Genomic DNA, 25,479 nt, shown 5'->3' on the forward strand with positions numbered 1-25,479 from the left:
TTCATATTGTTTTTAGTTTTATAGCACAAACAGTGCCAACTTATTGCTGAAACGTTAAAATTATGAATAAGTCACAGTTTGCTAAATCCCAGCACTACAAAGGGAAAGGTAGGCAGATTTTTGTGAATTCAAGGCCAGCCTGGTCTACAAAGCAAGTTCCACTGAGGCCTACAGAATGAGAGCCTATCTTGGTGAGGGCATGAGGCAGAGAGATGGAATACAGAGACAGAGAGAGAGAGACAGAGACACAGAGAGACAGGAAGAGAGACAGACACAGAGAGACAGAGAGACACACAGAGAGAGAATGAATCGATGAATTATGGGGAAACAAGTCCACAGCTGCCCAACCCTCTGTTCAGATATTCTGAAGTTTCCTCCATTTACACGCCCAACCACGTCCGGCCCATATGCTGCTCCCATTGTTATAGCTGAGAAACAAATCACTCCAGAACTGAACGACAGGACCAACAGCCACTTCTTATCCTGGGCCAGGAGAAGAATTTGGCACAAGGTGGGTGGTTCACCTCTACCCCATGATGTCTGGTTCTCGGTCTGGAACCCCCGAAATGCTCAAAGTCACCGGAAGGCCCTTCTCTCCCATCTCCAGCAGCCTGGTGGCCGCTGGCCCCTGTCAGGGTTCCTCACGTGTTTGTGGCTCCCTTACCACATGGCAGCTGGGTTCCAAGAGTTGTCTCAAGATAGAGGCAGCCTGATGGAAACAGCTCTTCCAACTAGCTGCAGAAATCACAGGTATCGCTGTTTCCACCATCTCCAGTTAGTGCGGTGGCTCTCAACCTTCCTAATGCTGGGACCCTGTAACACGGTTCCTCATGCTGTGGTGACCCCCCCAACCATAAAACTGTTTTCGTTGCTACTTCATAACTGTAATTTTGCAGCTGTTATGAATCATCATGCAAATATCTATGCTTTCTCGTGGTCTTTGGTGATGCCTGTGGAAAGGTTGGTCAACCTCAAGGGGGTCGCGACCCACAGGTTGAGAACCACAGCATAAGCTGACCAAGCACTACAGCCTGCCAGGTTCAAGGGGAGGGAAGCAAGCTTTCACCTCCAGACAGGAAGCAGCAAGGTTCTAGAAGAGCCTCGGGAATGAGAAACATTCTGGGCCACTTCAGAAAACAATATGCCGTGTGTTAAACATTTTAAAAAGCTTTATTCTTACGCGTATGAGTGCGTGCATGAGGTGTGTGTGCAAGAGTGTTTGTGTGTGTGGTGTGAATGTATACCACATGTGTGCTGATGCTCAGAGGTTAGGGAAGGGTGTGTCATGGTCTTGGGAACCAAACTCGGGGCCTCTGTAAGAACAGAAGGTGCTCTTACCCACTCATTCATCTCCCAAGCCCCACTGCCATGTGAAATTTTAATATTACCTTCCTACTACCCAATCATGTTTTAAGGGAATTCATTGACTCTTTGGCAATTTAAAACATCCATACAATATATTTAAATCAGGCCCTCCTCTTGCTCCCCTACGTCCAATTCTTCCTGGTCACCCCAATAGGAATTCCAACCATGCCCCCCATGGTCTCTCACCTTCTCAACTCCTCGTCTTCAGGGTGGCAGCCTCTTCGCCTTCTTTCCTCTTCTGACCCACTCAGTCCAGTTAGGGCCGCCCGTGTGCGCATGAGTGGACGGCACTGTCCTCTTTTACCAAAGACTGATGGTCTCACAGTGTGATGTCTTCACCTCATGTCTGCAGCTCAAAGACATGAGATGTGGTACATGTAGACTCCTGTCTGCTATCCCCTACCAAGCCACCCAGCAGCTGGAGGACTTCCTGTACCTTACGAGCCAGCAGCCCCCACACTCTCAGAGGTATCCTATTCTTAACCCCATCGCCAAAGATGAGTTTTCAGCGGACTTTCTCAGGATGAGTTATTGATGGTTTCCCACGTCAGTCTTGACCTGGGTGCCTGCATGGTTCTCACATTTATGGTCATGCTATAGTTTAATCAATAATGTGTGGCTCGATCATCAGTGTTTTTACAGTTCCCACTAAGGAAAACTGAGTGGTTCTGGGTAGAGGCCTGACCAAGCATACATCACTACAGCCCACCTCCTGAAAAACAGTCCTATGCTTTTATCCCCAGCCCCAGACTTCTTAGGAACCACAATGGGGCAAGCCAGCTGGGCAGGTGGCGCTAGTTAGGAATGGACTGGAATCTTCAGCTACCACCCCAAGTTTGGCCTAGGCGACTTGGAAAAAAGGGATTATTTCTGTCAGCATTTTGGAGGAGGTATTGGGATTCGAACCCAGGGCTTTGTGCGTGCTAGGCACCTATCTACCCCTGAGTTACATCTAGAGCTCTCTTTTGATTTTTAAATTTTCAACTGCCCAGGTTGGCCTTAAACTTGTGATTCTCCTGCCTCAGCTTCCAAGTAGCTAGAATGACAGGTATCCTGGTCTACTTTTCTATGCCTGTGATGAAACTTAGTAACCAAGAACAACTCAGGTGAGGAACCTGTTTATTCGGTTTTCACTTCCAGGTCATGGTGCACCATTGAGGGAAGTCAGAGCAGGAATTCAAAGCAGGAACCTGGAGATAGGAATGAAGCAGAGACCATGGAGGGGTGCTGCTTACTGGCTTGCTCTCCATGGCTTGCTCAACCACATTGATCAATCAAGACTATGCCCCCACAGACTTGCCTACAGGCTAATCTGATGGAGGTGATTCCTTAAGGGAGATTCCTTCTCTCCGGATGACTCTAGTTTGTGTCAAGATGATAAAAACCCACCAGCACTACAGACCTGAGCCACCATGTGCAGCTTTGTTATCTTACGTCTATCAGGTATGGATACCACGCCCCAGGGCAGAGCACGGGCAGGAGCATTGCAGTCTGCTTCTCCTCCGTCATGCCTTTCACCCCAGCTTTCTCAGAGTGGGCGAGGCTTGCCACCTTCCCAGGTCCCCTTCGCAACGCTTATGCCGAAACTGACCTTGTGATTGAGCAGCCCAGCCTGGCTTTATAGACTCTCTTTGTCTCCTAGTGCTAAGTATTTCCTATAAGGTGTGGCCCTATTTGCCCACAATTATGCAAGATGAAAGGGAGGGAAGAGGAGAGTGAGGAGAAGAGAGGGAGAAAGAGGGGGTGGCAGTCGGGAGGAAGAGAGGCGCCATTGTTCTAATTTTGCCAGGAGGGAAGCCAGGGCTTGTGGAGTCATATATCACCAGTTGGTTTACAAATAAAGACATAAGAGGCCACTGGTGTTCAAACACAGGATGCAGACGTTCTGTCTGCAAGTCTTTTTTTTCCTAAGGAAAATTAAATTCCAAAAATATTTGTACTGACTTAAAAAATGTTTCTCCTCAAGTCTCCCATTTTTAGCTACATTCCTTATTTGTGTGTTGGATCCTCTCTCTCTCTCTCTCTCTCTCTCTCTCTCTCTCTCTCTCTCTCTCTCTCTCTCCTTTCCTCTCTCTCTTTCTCTCAAGTTTAAAAAGGAATGGAAGCTATCCACTAAAGCCAAATCCAAGATTAGCAAGAATGTCCCGTAAATGGAAAGAACACACTGTGTGGAAAGGGAGAGGAAATGAAGAGAAAGCCCGTCCTCCACGAGACGACATGGGAAGCTACTGCATGGTGGGAAGGCTCCCTTGGAGGTGAGAATGGAGGGAACACCCTGAGAGGGGCTTAGAACATGGAAGGCGAGCCCCGGTGATGGGTGAGATGAGCGTGAGACATCCTGTGGTTCTGGGAAGCAACAGGCAGGTGAGAATGCAGCCTACAGATGTCAGCCTTCGCCCTTGCAGATTTGCAAGAGGGCACTGGTAGGCAGTGACTTTTAGTGACGCAGAGCCTGGAGCAGCCAGGTGGGCAGGCAGGCCTGGGTACCACCTGCTGATGGAGCCATCATCCCTTGGTGGTGCCCCTGATGTTATGTGGTGCCGCAATGCCACTGCAGCGGGACCCACCACCTCTTCTCCTGCCGTCTGTGTTGGGTAGTCATTGTGACCCTGTCCCCTTCTGGACACTGATAGCCAGCTCCTGCAGAGGCACCCCAGTGGGCACAGGGCAGATTCACTGTGAACCCCAGTATTAGCTACTTTTCTTCTTGCTGTAACAAAATATCTGACAAATTAAAGAAAGGAAGGACATCTTTTGGTCCATAATTTGAGGGAAACAGTCCATCGAAGTGGGGAGCACACTGTGCCAGGAGTGTGAGGAAGCAGTGAGGTGCAATGGTTACACCGCACCCATGGTCAGGAAGCAAAGAGAGATGACTGCATCTTGGCCCGTTTTCTCCTCTGTATTCAGTCCAGGCCCCTAGTGTATGGCATGGCACTGCTTACATATAGGGTGTGTCTTTCTACCTTATGTAATCCAGTCTAGGAGCGCCCTTACAGACATTCCCAGGGCATGGTCACCTAGGTGTCAAGCTGTCAATCAATACGTACCCTCACAAGTCTACCCCTTGTCAGCCTGACACCCAAACACACCACATTTGAGCCACAATCCTCCTGCTGGCCATCTGTGAATGCAAAATGCACTCAGTCTAACTTCAAGTCTTGTGACTTTTGTTCCCGTAGTCTGTAACAGTTCCAACTGTTTAAAAGTCCAAAGTCTAATTCTCCCTGAGACTCAAGACAATCTCTTGACTGAGAGCTCCTATAAAATAAAAAACAAAAGAAGCGCATATGTAACTCCAATGGACAATATCACGGAATAACTGTTCCTATTCTAGTGGGGAGAATGGGGGTTCAGGGAGGAAAGACTGGACCAGGGCAACACTGAAGCTTTGTTGCAAACACCGAATCTGGAGCGTGTGACGGAAGTTTCTGGGCTCCCCAGGGCCCCCATCTCCAGCTCTGCTGCCTGCAGTACGCATACCTTCTCTGTTAGTCTGGCTTTCCTCCTGCCTTCAGCCTTCCTTGGTGGATGTCCCCAAGTCCTGGCATTTCCAACATGCTAGGGTCTCCATTGCACCAAAGGCTTTTCCTTCTGGGCTTCACACAGTGGTCTTTCTGGGGCTCCTTGAAGGGACTCTGACCCTGTTACACACTGATAGCTTTCAGTGACTTTGGTGCAAGCCTCCATGATTCTGTTAGAAATGTACCTTTCATGCCTGTAAAACCGTTAGCTATGGCGGGGATGGAGTCCCAAACTGTTTCCACAATGGCTTGGAAAGTTCCCTTAATCTTTTAGGAATCTCAGCTCAAGGATCAGACAAATCTGGATCCTTGGCTCTGATGCAGAAGAGAATTTCAAAATAAGCCAGCACGAAGCAGAGTTGGTATTTATTAAAAGACAGTCTTAGGGGCCAGGACAATGGCTCAGTGGATAAAGTGTTTGCCCTTCAAGCTCAAGGATCTGAGTTTGTAACACCAGGGCCCACATAGCACACTGGGGTGGAAATGTACCCTTATAACTGTGGGGCTGAGAAATAGAGACAAGTGGGTCCCAGGAGGTTGCTGGGCAGCCAGTTTAGGCCCGAGAGTGAGCTCCAGGTTCAGTAAGAGACAGACACTCTCTCAGAACATAAGATGAGGAGCTGGAAAACTGCTTGCTACTCTTCCAGAGAACCTGGGTTCAGTTCCCAGTACCCACACTGGGTGAATCACAACACCTGTAAACCAAATTCCAGGGGACCCAAGGCCCTCTTCTGCCCCCCTCAGGCACTGCATGAACACACAGACAAACACATTCAATAAATAAATCTCTAAACTAAATAAGTATTTATTTATTGCTTTTTTTTTTTCAAGACAGGGTTTCTCTGTGTAGCTCTGGCCATCCTGGAATTCATCCCATAGACCATGCTGGCCTGGAACTCAGAGATCTGCCTACCTCTGCCTCTCCAGTGCTGGGATTAAAGGCATGCGCCACCACTACCTGGTATAAATATTTTTTTTTTTTTAAAGAAGATGAAAGTGGTAGAGAAGAGTACCCAAATGATGACCTGGGGCCTCCACGTGTACCTACTGGTAAGTGCACCACACACAAATGTGCACACACATGCATTCACCACACACATGTCCACTCACGTACACACAAAGACACTTTTACTAGGCTATAAAAAGGTGGGTGGGTAGAAAAGCACATTACTTCGTTTCACAGACTGAGGATGCATTCCGTAATGTCAATGAACGCATTGGTGGCAGGAGCGTGAGACAGCTGGTCTCATTGCACTCAGAGCCAGAAGGAGAACTGAGTTCTGGTGCTCGACTCTCCTCCTTTTCATCCAGGTCGGGTCCCCAGTGCATGGACTGGTACTACCTCCATCTCTCTACCTCACTTACCAAGATCTAGAAACTCCTTTACAGACATGGACAAAGGTTTGTCCCCTAAGTAATTCTGGGTCCTGTCAAGTTGACAATCAATATTAACTATGACAGTCCCGAAGGTCCTCTCTTTGGTCCATTTGTAGGAGGGCTCTAGGAATATTTTATGGTAGGCAGGTAATGTGCAGAAGGGGTCAGAGCTGAATGAGAACTGAGAGCCCCAGTTCTAGGTACATTTCTTAAGTCTTCATAAGCTGAAGGAGTTTGTTCTTGTTTGTTGGTTTGCTTGTTTTTGTCAACTTCACATAAGCTAGAGTCATCAGGGATGAGGAATCTCAATTGAGAAAATGCCTCCATTATGTTACCTGTAGGCAAGTCTATAGGACATTTTCTTGATTAATGGTTGATGTTGGTCATTGGACCAGTGGTCCTGAGTTGTATAGAAAACAGGCTGAGTGAAGCCATGAGGAGCAAGCCAGTAAACAGTGTTCCATATGGCTTCTGCTTCAGTTCCTGTCTCCAGGTTCCTGCCTTGAATTCCTGCTCTGACTTCCTCCAATGATGGACTGTGATGTGGAACTGTAAGCCAAATGAATCCTTTCCTCCCCAGGTGGCTGTTGGCAATGATGTTTTATCACAGGAATAGAAACCCAAGACAGAGAGTTAGAGAGAGCAATACCATCAAAAGCATGAAATTGAGAGAGTTTCAGCTCATAGAAGTCCTTGCCACGGCCTCACGAGGATGGCACTGATAAGGATCCAGAGAGAGAGAGAAGGCTGAGTCGTGAGCCAAGGTCCCAGAGCCAGAGCATGGCCAGCTAGAGAGAGGCCCTCTGTCTAAGAAAGGTCAATTTTCCCGCCTTCCTTCTCTAGCTCCATTCCAGTTGTTCTCGTAGGTCTATTCCTCATCCAGATGAGATGGATGCTGCCAAGGGAGGCTGTGGGTCTGGTGACTTCTGTACACCATGCCTTGCCTGATGTGCATTCGGGACACCATCTCTTGGGAAAAAAATTTGGTGGTCACAGCATGCACTGCTGACTGGGTGTGCTGCATGGGGTTTGGAGTCACAGTTTGAGTACAACTTGGGTGTCTTCCCAGAAGCTTCGTCCTCAGCGTGGCAATTGTGAGAGGCAAGAGAACTTTTAACACACAGGGCTCAGTGAAAAGTACTTATGTCACTGGGTACATTACCCCTGGGAGGGAATAAGCTACTTCTCGTGGGACTCCAGTTAGTTCCCACCAGAGTTAAAAGGAGAGAGACTGGACCCACTGTCTGGCTTCCTGTCTTGTCATGTGATATCTCCCTTTTGTACACACTTGTGCCATGAGACCATTGCTATCATGTGACAGAGCCTAGGGGAGCCCTTCTGACATGGAATACAGGGGCCACCTAATCTTCAAGTTTCAGCTTACAAAACTGTGAGCCAGATCACCCATTTTCTTTACAAAATACACAACCTCAGTCTCACACCTGAGAAGCTGAGAACATGGTCGTTTCTTGGTGCCTGAAGCTGGATGTCACAGCACTCAGAGTAGTCCCACAGATGTCTCATGCTGGAAAGGCAGACTATCTGGTAGCTGCTTAGCCCACAAGGCTGGGTGTTTCACCAGTCCAAATCTGGCACCAAAAACCTAGAGGGTTCTTGGAGATCCACTGGTCCTTAGTCAACAATGGAGGCCTGGAAATGTTGGTTTAGATATCAGTGAAGAAACCATCATCATCATCATCACCATCATCACTATCATCACCACCATCATCACTATCATCATCACCATCAGCAGCATCACCATCATCACTATCATTATCGTCATCATCATCATCATCATCATCAGCAGCAGCAGCAGCAGCATAAATCAACTCAGCAGCAAGAAGGAAGACCAAATGAGTGGAGGATAAATGGTCTCCCTTCTGCCATGCTCTTTTTCATCTGGGTTGCTACCTGGATGTTGCCACCCACATCTGGGATGGGGATTCCCTTATGAGTTAAAAGAATCAGGCAGGACAATTCCTGAGAGGAGGCTACCTACTCAGGTGATTCTAATTTGTGGCCCGTTGACATTAAAACCCACCATCATAGGGATTTTGTTATAGCAACACAAAAAGGACTGCTGTGAGGTATGGCCCTCACTCTCTGCTGGCAAACTTTACCCTCATTCTTCCAAAGCAGAGGTCATGAGAAGAGAGGCCTAAAGCTCCCACCATGTACCTCAGGCTCTGCTAGTCCCCCCATCCACTCTCCCTCATGGTAGATGTCTCCGCTTGGTTCCGAGTCCCAATTGCTCCTCCCTTGCCTGAAGAAATCCCTCCACAGGCCTCCTCCAGCCCCAGAAATGTCTGACTCTGTAGCCGTTAAGTTTCTCTGGTCCAGCCCAGCCCCGCATCCCACAGCTGCTTATAAAATTGTGGGGGCCGTCCCACCCCCACATTTCCCCAGAGCACTCTTGAGTAGAAGCAGCAGGAAAATATTAGATAGAAGGATAGAGGGGAGAGAAAAATATAGAAAATATAGAATAGCCTCAGGAGGGCCTGGATCCTAATCCATCAGGCCCTGATTGTCTCTGCCAAAGGGTTTTTAAAGGAATGCCAAGGGGTGGAGCAAAACCTCCCCCCAGCACAGCCAAGTGCAGACCATCTCAGACACCTGGTACTCAGGCCCGTGGTCCAATCATCCTCTTTATGCAGACCTGCTGGGTAAAGCCACAGGAAACCTGAATGGGCTCCCACATAAAATAATCACTCAGAGGCTCACTATTAATGGCAAACTATATGGCCTATGGTCAGGCTTCTTGCTAGCTAGCTCTTATAACATAACTCAACCCATTCCTATTAATCTATATGTTGCCACATGGCTATGGCATTACCAGTCTGCGGGCATCTTGTTGCTCCTTAGGCAGCGGGCTGGTGTCTCCTCTCACTCTTCTTTCTTCTACCGTCTCTTCAGTTAGAATGTCCTACCTAACCTTATTGTGCCTCGCCAATGGCCAAACAGCTTTATTTATCAACCAATCAGAGCAACACATATTCACAGCATGCAGAAAAGACATCCCACAGCATAACTCCTTGGATCACAGGCTTGAATCATAAATGCATGGTTGTTTTGTTTCTTTAGTATCTTGAAAGATGGTGTTAAAAAAAAAATTAAAGGGTCACAGCATTAGAAAGGTTGAGAACCACCAGTCTAGCTGATCATTCCTTCCTGTCTCTAGTGAGGGCTCAGGGTTCAGTTGAATCCACTTCCCTGGATAAGTCCAGAGAATCTCTTGGTCTCAAATATTATCTGTGCCTAATGACTTCGTCAGTCTATCCTCTTGGCTCTGGGTTATGTGTATGTCCAGTTAGGTATGAAAGCCACACTGGCCAGTTTGATGGGTCTTCCTCAGCATGTGTCACTCCTCAATCTACTCACTCCATAGCGTGACAATGTCCATCACTTGGACCACATGTGAACTGTCAGAATTCCCCTTCTTTTGTTCCCCATGTACTACCCCATCTTCTCTTGTAATGAAAGATCGGGGCCTGAGTAGTTTATTTTTAAAAAAGTGGTTTATTTAGCTCCTGTTTCTGGAGGCATAAGAGCATGGACCTGGCTGCTGCTCCGCCCGCCTTCATGAGAACTCCATGGCTGATGACATCACATTTGTGGGGAGTATGTGGTAGTGAGAGATCACACTGTCAAACGAGAAACCAGAGCAAGAGGGTCCAGTCTTGTTCTAAAACTACCATCTCTGGAGAACTAGCTCAGGATCCCACAATAACTATGTAATCCCTCCCAAGGGCAATATCCCCAGTGATCTAGCCAGCTCTGCCCATTTTGAGGTCCACAGCCACTCAACCTCATGACACTGGGGACCAAGTCACTGACCCATGAACCCTTGAGGGACAAAGCACATAGAAACTGTGGAACCCCATTTCTCTTTTGCAATCCTGTCTTCCCTGTGAGCACCACCACCCTGGCCCATCATCACCACTTCCTGTCTGGATCATTGCAAACAGCCTCACCTTACCTCCCATAGCCCCGTCCATGTTGCGGCCTCACAGGAAAGTGTGACCTGTTCATGCAGTGGTGAGAAGGACACTCTTCCTTTGGATGTCTCCATAGCTGCCCATCGCACACAGAGCAAAGCTCCTGCACTGGCTCCGAGGCTCCAGGAACACCAGTTTCCAATGCTGTGCACCCCTACACCTTTCTGGGTTCTTCTTCCCACCTCCTCCACCTCAGAGTCTCACAGTTCCCTCTCTGGGATTCTTGCACCATTGTGAAGAGCCCTTTTCAGGCTCACATTGAAGTCATGCTCATCCCCCACCCACCCACCCCCACCCCCGCTCACTCTCATTGCTCTGCGTGCATTTTATTTATTGGCCTGTCAGTTTTACTTCTCAGTTAGATTGTGAGGAGATGTCGACCCCATGGAAACAGGAGAGTGTGCCTGTCTTTTCCACCACTGCATCTCTAGGACTTGGAACAAGTCTGCTCCAGCATTTCTGGACTCTCATGGTTCCCATGAGCCAGCATCAAATTCAATGTGTTGTGAGACAAAGACCAGATAGATCATACCCAGAAGCTGCCAATATGAACTAACATGTTCATTTAAAACACAGTGATGCTGAGTGTCAATTGAGGGATGGTTAAGAAAAATGTGGTCCATGAAAACAATAGAGTATTCAGTTGTAAGAAGATGGGCAATTGTACCCAGTGATGCGACATGGGTTAACCTCAAGAACACTGAGTAAACCAGACTCCAAAAGGCAGTGTTCCATGGTTCCGTTAGTGAGGTTCCTGCTGTGTAGGCAGGGACAGAAAAGAGGATGGTGCTTGTCCGGGGACCGGGGAGAAGGGTCTGGAGAGTTCCAGCTTAGGAAGATGAGGAAGTTCCGGAAACAGGCGGCAATGGCTGGACTGGTAGCAGTGTGCCCAGTGCCACTCACCTTGTGCCCCTATCAATGGTGAATCTTATTGCATGTGTTTTATCACAGTGTAAAACTAAGAATTTTAAATTGATATCATTAAAAATAAAAATACAATGTATTTTACATGGATACACACACACACTTTAAACATGCTAGACTATTAAAGGGGGTGGGCGTAACGAAGGCTACAACCAGACAAATGACTCAAGGATGGCATAGTCAGCGAGCTGGGTGATGGAGCCCTCTCTGCAGGAGTTTGGAGTGGATGTTACATGAATCTTAAATGATCTTTTAATAAAAATCCCGGAACCAGATATTGGGGTAAATGCTGAAAGACCAGAGAGACAAAGAACAAGCCACTGCCACATCTTACCTAGCCAACTCCACAAATCTTCTGACCCGAAGTCTCTGAGTCCTCAGCTGAAAAGCCTCCAGCCTAAAAGCCTTTTAGTTCCTGTTTCCTCACACCTTATATGCCTTTTTCCACCCAGCCATTTTACTTCCCTCCTAGTGCTGGGATTAGTGGTGTGTGTGTGTTGCCCAAATCCTGGGAATAAAGGCATGAAATCCCAAGTGCTAGGGTTAAAAAGTGTGTGCCACCACAGACTGGCTCTGTTCCTCTCCTAGACTGAGTCAATCTCATGTAGTCCTGGGTAGCTTTGAACTCACAGAGATCCAGATGGATCTCTGCCTTCCGAGTGCTAGGATTAAAGGTGTGTGCCACCACTGCCTGGCCTCTATGTTTAATCTAGTGGCTTGTTCTATTCTCTCATCTTCAGGCAAATGTTATTAGGATACACAATATGTCACAAGTGGGCTCCCTATATCCTAGAACACCCCCAACCCCTTCAAACTCCAGCTCCTACCAGGGTCCTTCTGGCTGCCTGCCTGTCGCCTTTTCTGCTAGTCAGGAAGACTGGACCCCAAGTGCCAGCTGCCCCCCAAACCTTATCCCAGCCTGGCCGACCACCTGGCCCAGGCTCCTGCACCCGGGGCTAGCACCCAAGGTGAAGCTTCTGTACACAGCAGGTGCTCAGACTGAAGGGAGAATGGAGGGGAAGGCTTCTCACGGCCTGGAACGTGAGCCCATGTTTCCCTGAAGCAGCCTCCTGATTCAACAGGCCTCTAAAACCCGAGGATCCTAAAAATGGCCGCTCGCTCATTCTTGAATAACCGACGGTTAACGCAGATTGTCAACTTGACAGAATTTAGAGTCACCCAGGAGCGAGGCTTCCTTCTGGGTGTGCCTGTGAGGGATTGTCTTGATTGGGTTAAGTGAGGGAGGAAAGCCAGCCTACCTTAACTGTGGGCTGCACTCTTTTATGGGCTGGAGCCCCGGACTGAATACAAAGGAGAAACCAGCAGAGCTGAGCACTACCTACCGGTCATGACTTTCCACATCCTGCCCCAGGTGTGTGCAACAAGCCATCTCAAGGTCCTGCTGCCATGAGTTCCCCCCATGCTGGACCACACCCTTGAACTCTGAGCTGGAATAAACTCTTTCTCCCTTGTGTCTTTTGTCAGGTGTTTTATCACTGAGACGGGAAAAACAGCTACACAATAACCAGACCTGTTTTTAATCTGAAACCCCAATTCTACTTGATAATGGGGGACTGGTGTCAGCCAGGGCTCAGCTGCATCCTTCCTTGTAATCAATTCCGCAAGGCACAGCCGGGATACCGTGGTCCTGTGAGTGTGTCTGGTCACTCAGGCGAGCATGAGGACCACTGCCTCGGGAAGGTGAGTTGCCACGGAGCCACTTTGGGGAGAGGACAGGTGAGGAGTCATTTGCATCCTGTGCCTGAGACTCAGAACGTTGACACACCCCTTCCACACTTGATGTCCCCAAAGGCTTGAACACACACACACACACACACACACACACACACACACACACACACCAGGCACCTCCACGCTGCCCACCTGAGCATGCCTCAGAGTTTTGACTGATGTGTGCAATCCTAAGGACAACTGAGTCCATCTGGGGGCTGAAGATGGAAGAGCGGAAGGCATGTCAGGACAGGCTGTGCCCGAGCTGAGCAAGGCATGACAAGCCAAGCGCTGGTAGTTTTGAATGAGCCTTCAGCCAGGGAAGGAGATGACCCTCATACAACAATGGGGGGCCGCCTCTGACTGTGCCCACCAGGGCTCCTGCCTGCAAAGCATTCTGGGGGAAGGGCATAATAAGAGGACTTGGAGTGGTCTATAGGTAACCGAGCACAGAACGGCTTTGAGAAAATGACCCAGCATCCAGGGCTGCTGGGTGACCTTGGCCACACCCCCGGGACATGTATAGGTTGTTACCCAGGGTGAGCATGGCCCTGCTACCTGTGCCTAGGACACTGGCCGGCTGCCTCAGCCCAGTGGGGTCCCCATGTGTGCTGGCAGTATAGGACTGCTGGGACCTATACGAGTCCCCTCAAGAAGGCAGGGAGAGACTAGTTCTGCTATCTCAGGAAAGCAAAGTCCTGCTTCCCACCAAGGAAAGAGACTCCCCAAATGTTAGAGGACCCTTTCTGAGGCTGGTAGCATGTATCGGTCCTTTTCCTATTGGTAAAGCATCACACCTTGCCTGGGTAAGTTCTGAAGAAAAGAGGCCTTCTTCAGGTCGCTGTTGCAAAGGCCCAAGGTTGAGAGGCCACATCTGGTGATAGCTTTCTGCTGGCAGAGTGCCAAGCAGCAAGGGGTCTTACCCAGAAAGGCAAGGGAGCATGCGTGTTTTCTGGCCTCTCTCCCCCTTCTTTTAAAGTCACAGAAGACAATGATGAGGGCCCCACTCTGGTGCCCAGATTGCTTCTGCCCTCTAACATGTCATAATGGGAACTAAATTCCAACCTGAGTTGTGTGTGTCTGTATGTGTGGGGTGGGGGGGGGGTATTGAAACCATAGCAACAATCAAAATAAAAATTGTTCAGATTACTGTGTCAATTCAATGGCCATGATGTCTCTAGACCCCGTGGGCCAGCATTTAGCTGAACTGGAACCCTAACTGATGGTTTCCTATTGTTTAATATTAATCCCTTCAAATGTTCCTTCAGATTTCTAGTATCCAGAGCTATTCGGTGGACACAAAAAGATTAATGACTGCAATTTTAATACTCTAGACAGCCTACATCAATTGTTCTGAGAATGAATGAGTGTGTGTGTGTGTGTGTGTGTGTGTGTGTGTGTGTGTGTGAGAGAGAGAGAGAGAGAGAGAGAGAGAGAGAGAGAGAGAGACTTCTCTATTCGAACTTTAGCCCTGACAAACTAAAATTTATTGTAACACATACTATTGTGCAGCTCTTCTCTGGGTTTTTCAGAGCACACTTCCCTTTTGGCCAGGTGTGCAAACAACTGGAAGGTTGTCAATAGGTCAAGGCCATCCGTGGTTTTTACCGGTTGGCAGCAGCGTGCCAGGAGGAGGCCAGGGTTGTGGGGTTAGGGTTGGGCAACTCTGTAATAAACACATTAGATGATGCAACAGGGCGCAGACTTCTTAGATAGAGACACGTGTGGTCTCAGCTGTGGCAGCTTGGAAATCCAAACTCCAGGTGACAGCTTTCCTTGGTCTTGAACTGGGCCTTCTTGTAGAGTGCAGCTTAGGAGGTAGATGATGTGGGCAAAAGCCAGGCTCATGGTTGTTGTGAACAAAGGTCTCCTCTACCAACCCTGCCAACAGGCTGGCTTATTAAGTGTGGACACTCCAGTCCGGTGTCCCAGAACGCCCCAGTGTGAGCTGGGCCACATGCAAACCAGTTTGCGACTCTGTTCCTCGGCTTGTAAGCCCCTGGCTTCAGGCGTGCTGACTGCCTAGGACACTGCACAGGGCCAGGACAGCCTGGCCAGGGCCTGCAGGACAGAGGGCTGATGACCTAGCCAGCAGCCACCTCCCAGGCCCAGCTGCAGGGCTGGGTTTCCTGAAAACTGTGAGTCTGGAGCAAGACAGCTGACCCCTGGCTGTGTGTTTACGGATTTCACCAGGCTCTGGGGACCGCTGTGGCCTCCCCACTCCTGTGGCCTCATGGTTGGTGATGTGGGCCCCTACTGGAGCTGCCGTCTCCCCACGGCTTTCAGCAAATAGGGGGTGTTTGTTCCTTTCTCCTGTAAACAGTTGTTTTCTCAGTGACCGGCAAGGTTGTGTTAAATATTAACAGAGAGCTGCTCCACAGCCACGCTTGGGGTGTCTGTTTTAAATATTTAAGTAACTGCTCTTCCCTGTCCCGGAATAACATTTTGGCTCAGATTCGCTGGAACTGCTGTTGCTTTAAATTGTGTGATATGCCCACCTCTCTCCCTCCCTCTCTCTCTCTCTCTCCCTCTCTCTCTCTCTCTCCCTCCCTCTCTCTCTTCCTCCTTCTCTCTCTCTCTTCCTCCTTCTCTCTCTCTCTCTCTCTCTCTCTCTCTCTCTCTCTCTCTCTCTCTCTTCCTCCTTCTCTCTCTCTCTCTCCGTCTCTCTCCCCCTCCCTCCTTCCCTCCCCCTCAGTCCCTCGGTAAACAGGGTAAACAGCTGCCTCATTCACCTTCAGTCACAACACCATGGGACAAGTTGGGTTCCAGATGTGTGACCTCTTGGGAAGCCGGTGGCTGTTGAGGATGATGGGGCAGGGGGTACACCCTGGAGAGCCAGGAGCAGCAGCTGTGATGAGCTGTGCTATGCCGGTCTGTCTCCATGAGGCATTTGGTGGGAACCATGGGCTTTGGAACATTCTGCTTCTGCCTGGACTCAGTTGTGGAAAGTTCCTCTGGCCTCAGATTTGGGTTGTTAGGGATCCACAGACAGACGGGTTAGTAACTTCCCAGGTAAGGCATGCACTGGGAGGGCCACTGAAGCCTTTTCTAAAGTAAGCTATCTCTCCCTCCTTGTCTTCCCAACCCCTGGCCCGAGTTTAGGAGTAGAAGGCCTATATATACAGATATAGTGTGTTCTCAAATTTCATGTGGTTGTATCTAAATACAGACAACTTGTTATCAGTTTGGCATGGTACTTAGCTCTTTGGGGGGAACACTTCAGACCTCTTACCTTTGGGCCAGTGTCTTCCCTTGTTTCCAAGATTATCTCCTTCCCTAAGTGTTCTGTGCTTCTTGCAGACAAACAATCACGTGTCTGGTGTTCTGAGTTGATTTATTGTGACTCTGTGTTTTTCACTTACATTTTTTCAGTTTCTTTCTATTTTCAACCTAAAATCTAGGAAGCTGCCGGGTGGTGGTGGCGCACGCCTTTAACACCAGCACTCAGGAGGCAGAGCCAGGTGGATCTCTGTGAGTTCAAGGCCAGCCTGGTCTACAGAGCGAGATCCAGGACAGGCGCCAAAACTACACAGAGAAACCATGTCTCAGAAAAAAGCAAAAAAGCAAAAACAAAAACAAACCTCCAAAAAATAAAAAACAGCTGCACCCTAAAAATCTAGGAAGCATCCCTACTTTATTTTATTGACAATTTTGAACTTTAAAATGATTTTTTATTGCAAAAATATGCTTGCTTTCTAAGTATGTGTATGTGTGTATGTCTGCAGGGTGTGTATACACATGGGTGCAGGTCCTTAAGGAGTCCAGAAGAGGGTGCTGGTTCCTCAGGAACTGGAATCACAGGGAGCTGTGAGCTCCCTGACGTGGGTGCTGGGAATTGAACCCGGGTCCTTTGAAAGAGCAGTGTAGGCTCTTAACCGCTAAGCCAGCTCTCCAGTCCCAATTATTTTTATTTTATTTTTTAAATTGTTTTTGCTTTTCAAAGTTAATTGTGTGTATTTGTTTGTGTGGATGGGTGTCTTGTCTGCATACATGTCTGTGGACCATGTGCATGCCTGGTGCCTAGAAGCCCTGAAGAGGGTGTCCGTTCCCTGGAACTGGAGTTACTGACAGCTATAAACTGTCATATGAGTCCTGAGAATTAAAACTGGGTCCTCTGGACAAGCAGTCAGTGTTTTAACCAATGAGCCATCTCTCCAGCTCCCCCACCTCTCCTCAGTTTTTGAGAAAATGTTTCACTATGTAGCTCTGGGTAGCCTAAAATTCTCTATGTAGACCAGGCTGGCTTCAAACTTACAGAGATCCGCCTGCCTCTGCCTCCTGAGTGCTGGGATCAAAGGTGTGCACCACCTGGCCCAGCCTATTGAAATGTTTATTTAAATGATCGTGTTAAATTCCTAAGCTTCCTTCTTTACCATGTAATTTCTCTTTTATAGCATCCTTTTTTTTGTTACAGACTCCATAACTTTTCATTTCTCTGAAGACACAGTTAATATTTTGAGGAATTATCTTCTGCTCTCTGAAATATTTATTTTCCTTACAGGGTTGATTGTTCTCATATTTCTTGCTCACATGGCTTGGTCTTCTTTATGTGTCTGACGGGCCTCCATCCTTCTTTTGTTTCTGAGAATGGAACACCAGCATGACTGTGCTGGGGGCCTGGTGTGCAGTGTGGCTCTCTTGTGCCAGGTCTACATCCCTACAAAGTGGCTCCCTGGAGACTGTAAGACAGGGCATGGAGATTGCTAAAGAAAACTAATGGAAGGCCATTGCTTGGGGCTAAGCTTCTGCCGTAGTCCCAAGCACAACAGGTGTGTGTGTGTGTGTGTGTGTGTGTGTGTGTGTGTGTGTGTGTGTGTGTGTTTGAAGCCTTAATTTATGATTGTCTTCATTCTGTAACTAAACTTTCACAAAACTGCTTCTACAGTAGAATATGTTATTTGACATAACCTGAATCCATGTTCCTGGGCTATGGTCATTCAAGCTTGGCTTAAGAATAGACCCTTCTTGTTCCCTTTGAGGTGGGAGCTGTCTTTTACATTCTTTTACATTGACAACATCAAACAGAACATATCCTTGATGATGTGCCCATGACAAAGGGAGAGGAGACCTATATGAAGGAAAGGGCAGGCCTCCAGTGGGCGCCACAATCCCGTGAGGACTCCACAGTCTTTCGAGGGAATAGATAAACAAAAGGCTGAAACTACATTTATAGTTTTAAATTTAACAAATGTGAAAAAAAATCAAACTTTGGAGGAAGTAGGGTGAGGGCGAAGGAGTGAAATTCTCAGTTTTAATGGTGTGTAATCCATAGGTGTTATCAAAGGCAACACATGAAGAAGTGTGAGACAAGTGTGTGAGTTCATTAGTTTAATTATTAACTGATCAGTTATGGTGATGAATATGTGTGTGTGCATGCACACACGTGTGCCCAGGGCTCTAAACCTGGGCTTTGGACATGCCAGGCAAGCCTTCTTCTGTACCAGGATTTTTCTTTTGGACCTCCAGCCAGCTCTCAAATCATGACATGGAGACTTCTTAGTTATGAATGCTCAGCCTAGCTTAGGCTTGTTTCTGGCGAGCTCTTATAACTTAAATTAACCTGTTTCTCTTGATCTACCTTTTGCCTTGGCAGTTTGTACTCTTCTTTCCTTCTAAATATCTTACTTTCTCTCCTTCTCATATCTGGCTGGCTTGCAGGTGCCTAGTTTCTTGCCCTGGGTGTCTCCCTCGTTCTCTCCTCTCTTTTCTCATTCCTCTTCTGAGCCTAGATTTCTCCTCCTATTTATTTTCTCTGCTCACTAGCCCTGCCTATCCCTTTCCTACCTAGCTATTGGCCATTCGGCTTTTTATTAGCCCAATCAGGTGCCTTAGGTAGGCAAGGTGAAACAGATGCAACACATCTTTACATAATTAAACAAATTCAGCTTAAACAAATATAACTCACCTTTACACAGTTAAAGTACTATTCGATAGCATAAACAGATGTAACACATCTTTGCCCAGTTAAAATAATATTCCACAACACTCTTCCAACTGAGCTAGGACCCTAGTCAGTAAATTATTTTCAAAACTAGAAACAAGACTAAGAACGGTGAGACTGTGCCCAGTGGGCATTTCCCCGGGATATAGAGAAGTTTTTGTGTCCTGGTGAGATTTTGTTTCTTGCCATCAGCTTCTGGAAGTGTTCACACACATGTTTACATTTCTCTCATCGATAAGACATTGATAGAGATTTTTCTGGGCCTGTTTGTTTGACAGCAACCACATCCACAGGGCTGCGTGGCTTCACCAACTGTATAGTTTTTGGTCGATTTAACCAAATTCACACTTTCTGTCAAAGGCACTTTTGCCTTCTCTCACTTGTGTAGTCAGAGCAGGCAAGTGAACTTGGGTCCAGCTTCAGATGCCCCAGTCAGGCTGGCAGGCTGCTCTCAGGCCTCGAGATGGATCTCAGAAGGACTGTCATCAGGATGTTCCTGGGAGAATACAGGCCATCACCAGTTGGGTACAGAGGCAGGGGTCATGGGGCACTATATTCATTGTGTTTCTTCTTGGGACAACCAAATACATGACAAGAACAGCCTAGTAAGGGAGGCTTTGTTTGGGCTTATAGTTCGAGGAGATACAGTCTCTCGTGGCAGGGGAAGGCATGGTGGGGGGAACATGGAAAGGTGCCCTACCTGATGGGCACCTAATAGACAGCAGCACCTTCTGCATCCCTTACCAAGAGTCTCCCTAAGTCACATCCCGCAGTCAGGGAGTAGAGGAGTGAGCTGACGCTCAAATCCCTTCCTCCTCCTTGTACCTCTGTGATCACTGTCTCACCACAGCCCGTGGATGGTGCCTCCCACATTCAGGGCAGGTCCTCACCTCAGTTAATCATCTTCAGATGCTCTCGTGGAAACAGCCAGATGTGTGTCTCCTGGGTGATTCCAAACTCAGTCAGCTGCCAGTGGAGATTAACCATCACAGGACCCAGCGCAGCAGTGTGTGGGTCTGACCATACACATCAGCAAGACGGTGAACACAGTTCACCATTGCCAGCACACGCATCCCTATTGGCCAGGAGACCTGGGCTAAGTTTCTCTCCCCTCCGCCTTATCCACTTCCCTACCTGATGGGCACCTAATAGACAGCAGCACCTTCTGCATTCCTTACCAAGAGTCTCCCTAAGATGCTGGCCACTCCTTGGGCTGCTCAGCCGTTGAACACGCTCTCGTTTTACCCCTACGGGGACGATGGCTGCTGACTCCCCTGCTTTCTCCTGGTTCTACTTTCCCTGACTTGCACACACCTCTTTTCTTCCCTGGTGCCTGATCCAGCCCACCTCCTGGCATTTCCAGAACACTGCAAACCTGAGCCTCGCTTGGGACACATTTTGCTATTGACTTCCTGCCTGTCCTCAGCCTCTGACCTTGTTCCAACTCCAACTCCTCACCTGACGCTTCTGACCCCCTGTCCACCCACCGCCGTCAGCGCAGGCCAGCAGATGACCCACTGTGGTTATGCGGTAACCAATGGGAGGAATGAGATAACAAGGCCACGATACCTTCATCCTCAGCACCTACTGTGAGCCAGACATTGCTCCAGGCATGCGTATTAGTCGGGCTTTCTAATGCTGTGATAAAACACCATGACCAAAAGCAACTCGAGAACATTTTTTTTTTTCAGCTTACACTTCTGCATCATAGTCCATCATTGAAGGAAGTCAGGACAGAGCTGGAGGCAGGAACTGAAGCAGAGGCCATGGAGGAATGCTGCTTGACATGGCTAGCTTTCAGGACCTCCTGTCCAGATGTGCCCCACCCCACCTCTGTGCCTTGGACCTGGCCACAGCAATCCTAATTAAGAAAATGCCCCTAGACTTGCCTACAGGCAATCTGGATGGAGGCATTTTCTCAGTTGAGATTCCTCCTCTTCCCGGATGACTCCAACTTGTGTCAAGTTGACCCCCTGTCCCCCCAAAAAAGCCTAACCTGGACAGCACATGATATTGACAACCTGTTTGCTCTCCTAGAAACTCAATTTTTATCCCCGTCCACCAGACTAGACTACCGAGGCAGGGAGATGTGAAATAACCTTCAAGAGATCTGCCAGCCAGGGTTCTGAATGCAAAACCCAGAGTCGAGAATCTTCACTGCTACACTCTGCTGCCTCTCCCTGAGCATTGCTGAGGACCTTGGCCTGAAGATAAACCCAAATTCCACTGGCTGGATCTCCTGCCTGATACCCACCTTGAAAGGAGGGAGCAGGCATGTCTCAGCTTCTCTGGGAAGGCCTGGGTTGTTAAATGATGGTTATCTGTGTCGGTTTCCTAGAAGAACTATAACAAAGTACCACAACCGGGGGGGCTGAAAGTGACAGGAATTCATTGTCCTGAGGTCCTGAAGGTCGGAAATCCAGTCAAGCTTGTTGTTCTGTCTAGACCTCCAGGGAGGAATTGGCCTGGTTCTTTTCAGAGTAGCCTTGGGTGTTCCTTGGCTCTGGACCACAAGCTCCCATCTCTTTCTCCAGGGGCTCAGGCCGTTCCCTCCATGTCCTTCTTCTCTGCTTATGGAGGCACCACCCATATTGGATTCCAGCCCACCTTAACCCACTGTGGCCTGATCTTAACCTGAGTACACCTGAAAACTCCGTATTTCCAAATAAAGTCTCATTCACAAGTGCTGAGGCTCAGGGCTTTTGTACATCTCTCTCGGAGACACAGTTCCTCTTGTAGAGCAGGTGGGCTTTGCGCGCCTTGCCTTTGTGTGTGGCAACTAATTCTCAGACTGTGTAGCAAGGCTATTTTCAGGAGAGACACCACCTTCTATATTCCAAAACCTAGAAGGACTTCAAAACAAGTAACATGTATTTGACTTAAACATTACATCTCTACAGCTATCAAAATACAGAGGCAGGGGATGGAGAGATGGCTCAGTGGTTAAGAGCACTTGCTTTTGGTTCCAGAGGACCTTGGTTCGATTCCAAGCATCCACATGATGTCTCACAACCATCTGTAACTCCAATTCTAGAGGATCTGACACTCTCTCTGGCCTCCACAGGCACTGAGCACACGTGGTATACAGACAGACAAGCAGACAAAATGCTCAGACATATAAAAACAATATAAAATAATTATAAAATATAAAACATGTTCACCCCAGTGATATATATAATTTTTATTTTTTAACCCATTAAAAATAATTTAACTTAAAAACAAAAAATAAGCAAACATTTTAAACAAATAATCATATTCTTTGGTCAAGATTTTATTTTCCCTCGTGAAACAAACTAATATAATTCCATGAGCGCATGCCATCCAGGCAGACAGGAAGATGGGGCAACCCTGTCATGACTGGAGGGGTCTGCAGTGATCCAGCCACTGTCGTTAGGATGAAGAAGTTAACCTCACAATGCACTTTTCCAGACCACTCAAATCAGAACCTAGGCCTCTTGTTAGCATCACACTGGTTTTTGGAGGCATGGTGGCCATACCCTAGCACTCTCAAATACATTGGCAGACTCTAATCATATCCTCTATATTCACAAAAATCTGAGGGAAAAGGTTCTCAACACCTCCCAATGGCCAGAGGCTTTCTTTCTCTTCTCCCAGAGGCCAAGAGGCCACATTTCAGCCCATGAAGCATGGTAGGTTTGTTTGTTCTCCTCTACCCACCGACAGCTAAGCAGCAGTTTGCAGGCTCCATGGCCAAGCTAGCAGCCATCGTGTGAAGCTCAGGGACGTATCCCTGTGGGCAAAGTGGAAGGATTCAGGAGAGGATCTAGAAGCATTGCTAAGCACAGCGTATGCCCAGGGACAGAGTACTGAGTTCTTGGTGTCCTGGGGGTGGGAGCGGAAAGACAGGATATCCTCCTTGTTCAAATCACAGGCTCAGGAGCCTCCCCTTGACTAACGCCCCTCTTCATACTCAGGAAGATCCCCAACAGCCTTTGCCCAGCCCAGTCTCAGCCCGGGTGGGCTTGCTCCCATAGACAGACACTTCCCATAAGACAGTTGTGCCCCGTGATCCTTCCTCCCATCAGTCTACAGGCACTGCAGTTAGTAGCACACAGATGAACAAGCCCCTGCGGGATCCGTGTGTCTCCACTCTACCTGTGCTTTGCAGTGCTGGCTCTGGAACTTAATCTTCTTCCCAGCTTGACCGTGAACTTCAGAAGGGCAGGTAAGCAGCTTGTGTGACACTCATCCCCAGCAGTCCGCACCAAGGAGGAGTCAGGGCCAGTCAGCTCTTCTGAACCCAGTTCTGTGAGTGGTGATGCTGACCAACGAGACACCCCCCTGCCCCCAGGTGCCGGCATGCCAGCAGTACCTTACAGATGCCCGTATGTTTGATGATGATGGTAGCCCCTTCCTCATGCCAGCAGTACCTTACAGATGTCCGTATGTTTGATGATGCTGGTGGCCCCTTCCTCATGCCAGCATTACCTTACAGATGTCCACATGTCTGATGCCGGTGGCCCCTTCCTCCTGGTGGACTCCTCCAAACATGGCCTTCTTTCTTCCAGGGGCTTGGTGCCCCTCCCGCACTCATCCATGTGAGAGTTCACACCATTCTCTGCCTCGCTCTCCTTCCTTTGACACCATACACTCACCCAACCCTTGGGAAGACTGAGGGACGCTCTGGGTAACTCACTTCATGTCCCGTACAGGTCTTACAGCCTCACTTCAAGTACATTCACATGAATTTGTCTTTAATGTATTCTATGTCATTTCTGGTTCCTGCCTACAAAGTAATATACGGAAGGATTCTAGATGATGGTCACCATCTAGATGAGGCAGGGGGACCCAACCCAAGGGCACGTCCTGGGGGCTTCTAACATTCTGGGTCTCGGGTGTGGTCTGCCCAGGTGGCTGTGTGGAAATTCAGCCAACTGCTTACGAAGTGAGCATCTCTCACATGGCCAATGTGTCCATGAAAAGTAGCTTTTTTTTTTTTCTTTCCTGTTCTTGCTGCTTTCGGTTTTTGATTTAAACAGAGGGAATACCCACATCAGCATTTGCCTTGGGGAACAGAGAGAGCATAAAGAGGTATTTCTCTCCCTCCACTTTGCTGTCTTCCTGAGGCTCTCACACCATGTCCTGGGAGCGCTTCCCTGGCAGCTGTGGGCACCCAGTGTCTTCACAACTGTCCATGCCTCTCTTCCCCCACCTCTCTGGAGTGCTGCCTATTTCCTGCTCCGGAATTTCCGTTGGGATGTTTTTGTGGGGTGGTTACTGGGGGCCTGGGGCTGTTGGGCGTAGGTTTCATCAGCACAGTAATGTGTATGTGTGTCCCCGGCTTTGCAAAATTTATATGAAGGGAATTAAAACCAAACTCACTGCTGAGATCAATGTCCTTACCCTGGGCTTCTACAAGGCCTTTGGGTAGAGCCCTAGCCTGGGCACGTTCCAAGAAGGATAAACTTAATATTAATGATAATAATACTTTGCACTTGGTCTAGTAAAAATATTATGAATGCGGCAGAGGCTGGGATGGAAATGGTTGCTTGGCACCGTGGGTCAGGAAGCATTTCTACTTGTTTATTATGATAGGGCTTTGTGTACAGAAACTATTTTTTTTTTTCCTTTCTCACCACTCGGGGCCATATTTCTTGTTGGTTGCTACATCCAAAGCTTAACAGGAAGTCACCACTCATATTTAAATGCTATGTTTTTAAAACATAACCGTAAATAGCTGAAGACAGATTGGCTGTAGGTGTGGAGTTGTTTCATATCTTCCCTGACAGATTTTTTTTTCCACTTGAAATCACATCTCCAGCCCTGTGAAACAGGAACTTTCAACTCACCCCAGCCAGGAGGTGGTGAGACCCATACTTTGAATTGGTGGCCGCTCAGATATTGCCAGAGAAAGGATGAAGAAGAGTAGTTGATGGAGAAAAACACAGCTTTCTGCAGACAAAACAGCAGCTGTCTTATTTTCAATAATTATGAGAGGGTTTGTTTTTTTTTAAGGTCCTCCCCTTCCTCTAGGACCCATGTCCCTGATGTATGATGCATTATCTTGGGAGCTCCATGGCAACAGAACAGCGGTGCTGGGAAGGCAGGTGAGCTGTGCACCTCCAAGCAGCAGGCCCCTTGGATATGTGCTTTGCAGTCGTCTCCAGCCCTGGGATGATGTATTATTCAAGCCAGAATCACCCAAGGGGCGTACTCTCCAGTTCTAACTCACTCTAATTCTGGGATGCAGCTCCAGCTTGGGCCCCGCTGCAGCATTGGTAATCATTTGGAGTCACAGATCTTGCTCCAGCAAATTTGACTAAGGCTCATCCAAGATGACTATATTGTATCTGTAGAGGACTTCAAGTCTGTGCACCCAGGAACATGGCATGCTTAGACGGTCTCTAGGAAATAAGCCAGTTACGAGTAGGTTCCAGAGAAGCTTTAGCCTTCGTAAAAGTAGTTGAGTACAGACCTCGGGTTCAGATGGCAGATTGCTCACATGCATCTCCAGCTGTCCTATGGCTTGGATCTGGAATGTCCCTTAGGGTCCCACGTGTTAAAGTCTTGGTCTCCAGATAGGAAATATCAGGAGGTGGCAGAGGCTTTAAGAAGCGATGCCTGATTGATCCGTCTGTATAGAGTTACTTGTATGTATGCT

The sequence above is a fragment of the Peromyscus maniculatus genome, chromosome 1, assembly GCF_049852395.1.
Source record: "Peromyscus maniculatus bairdii isolate BWxNUB_F1_BW_parent chromosome 1, HU_Pman_BW_mat_3.1, whole genome shotgun sequence".
In the NCBI taxonomy this organism is placed as follows: domain Eukaryota; kingdom Metazoa; phylum Chordata; class Mammalia; order Rodentia; family Cricetidae; genus Peromyscus; species Peromyscus maniculatus.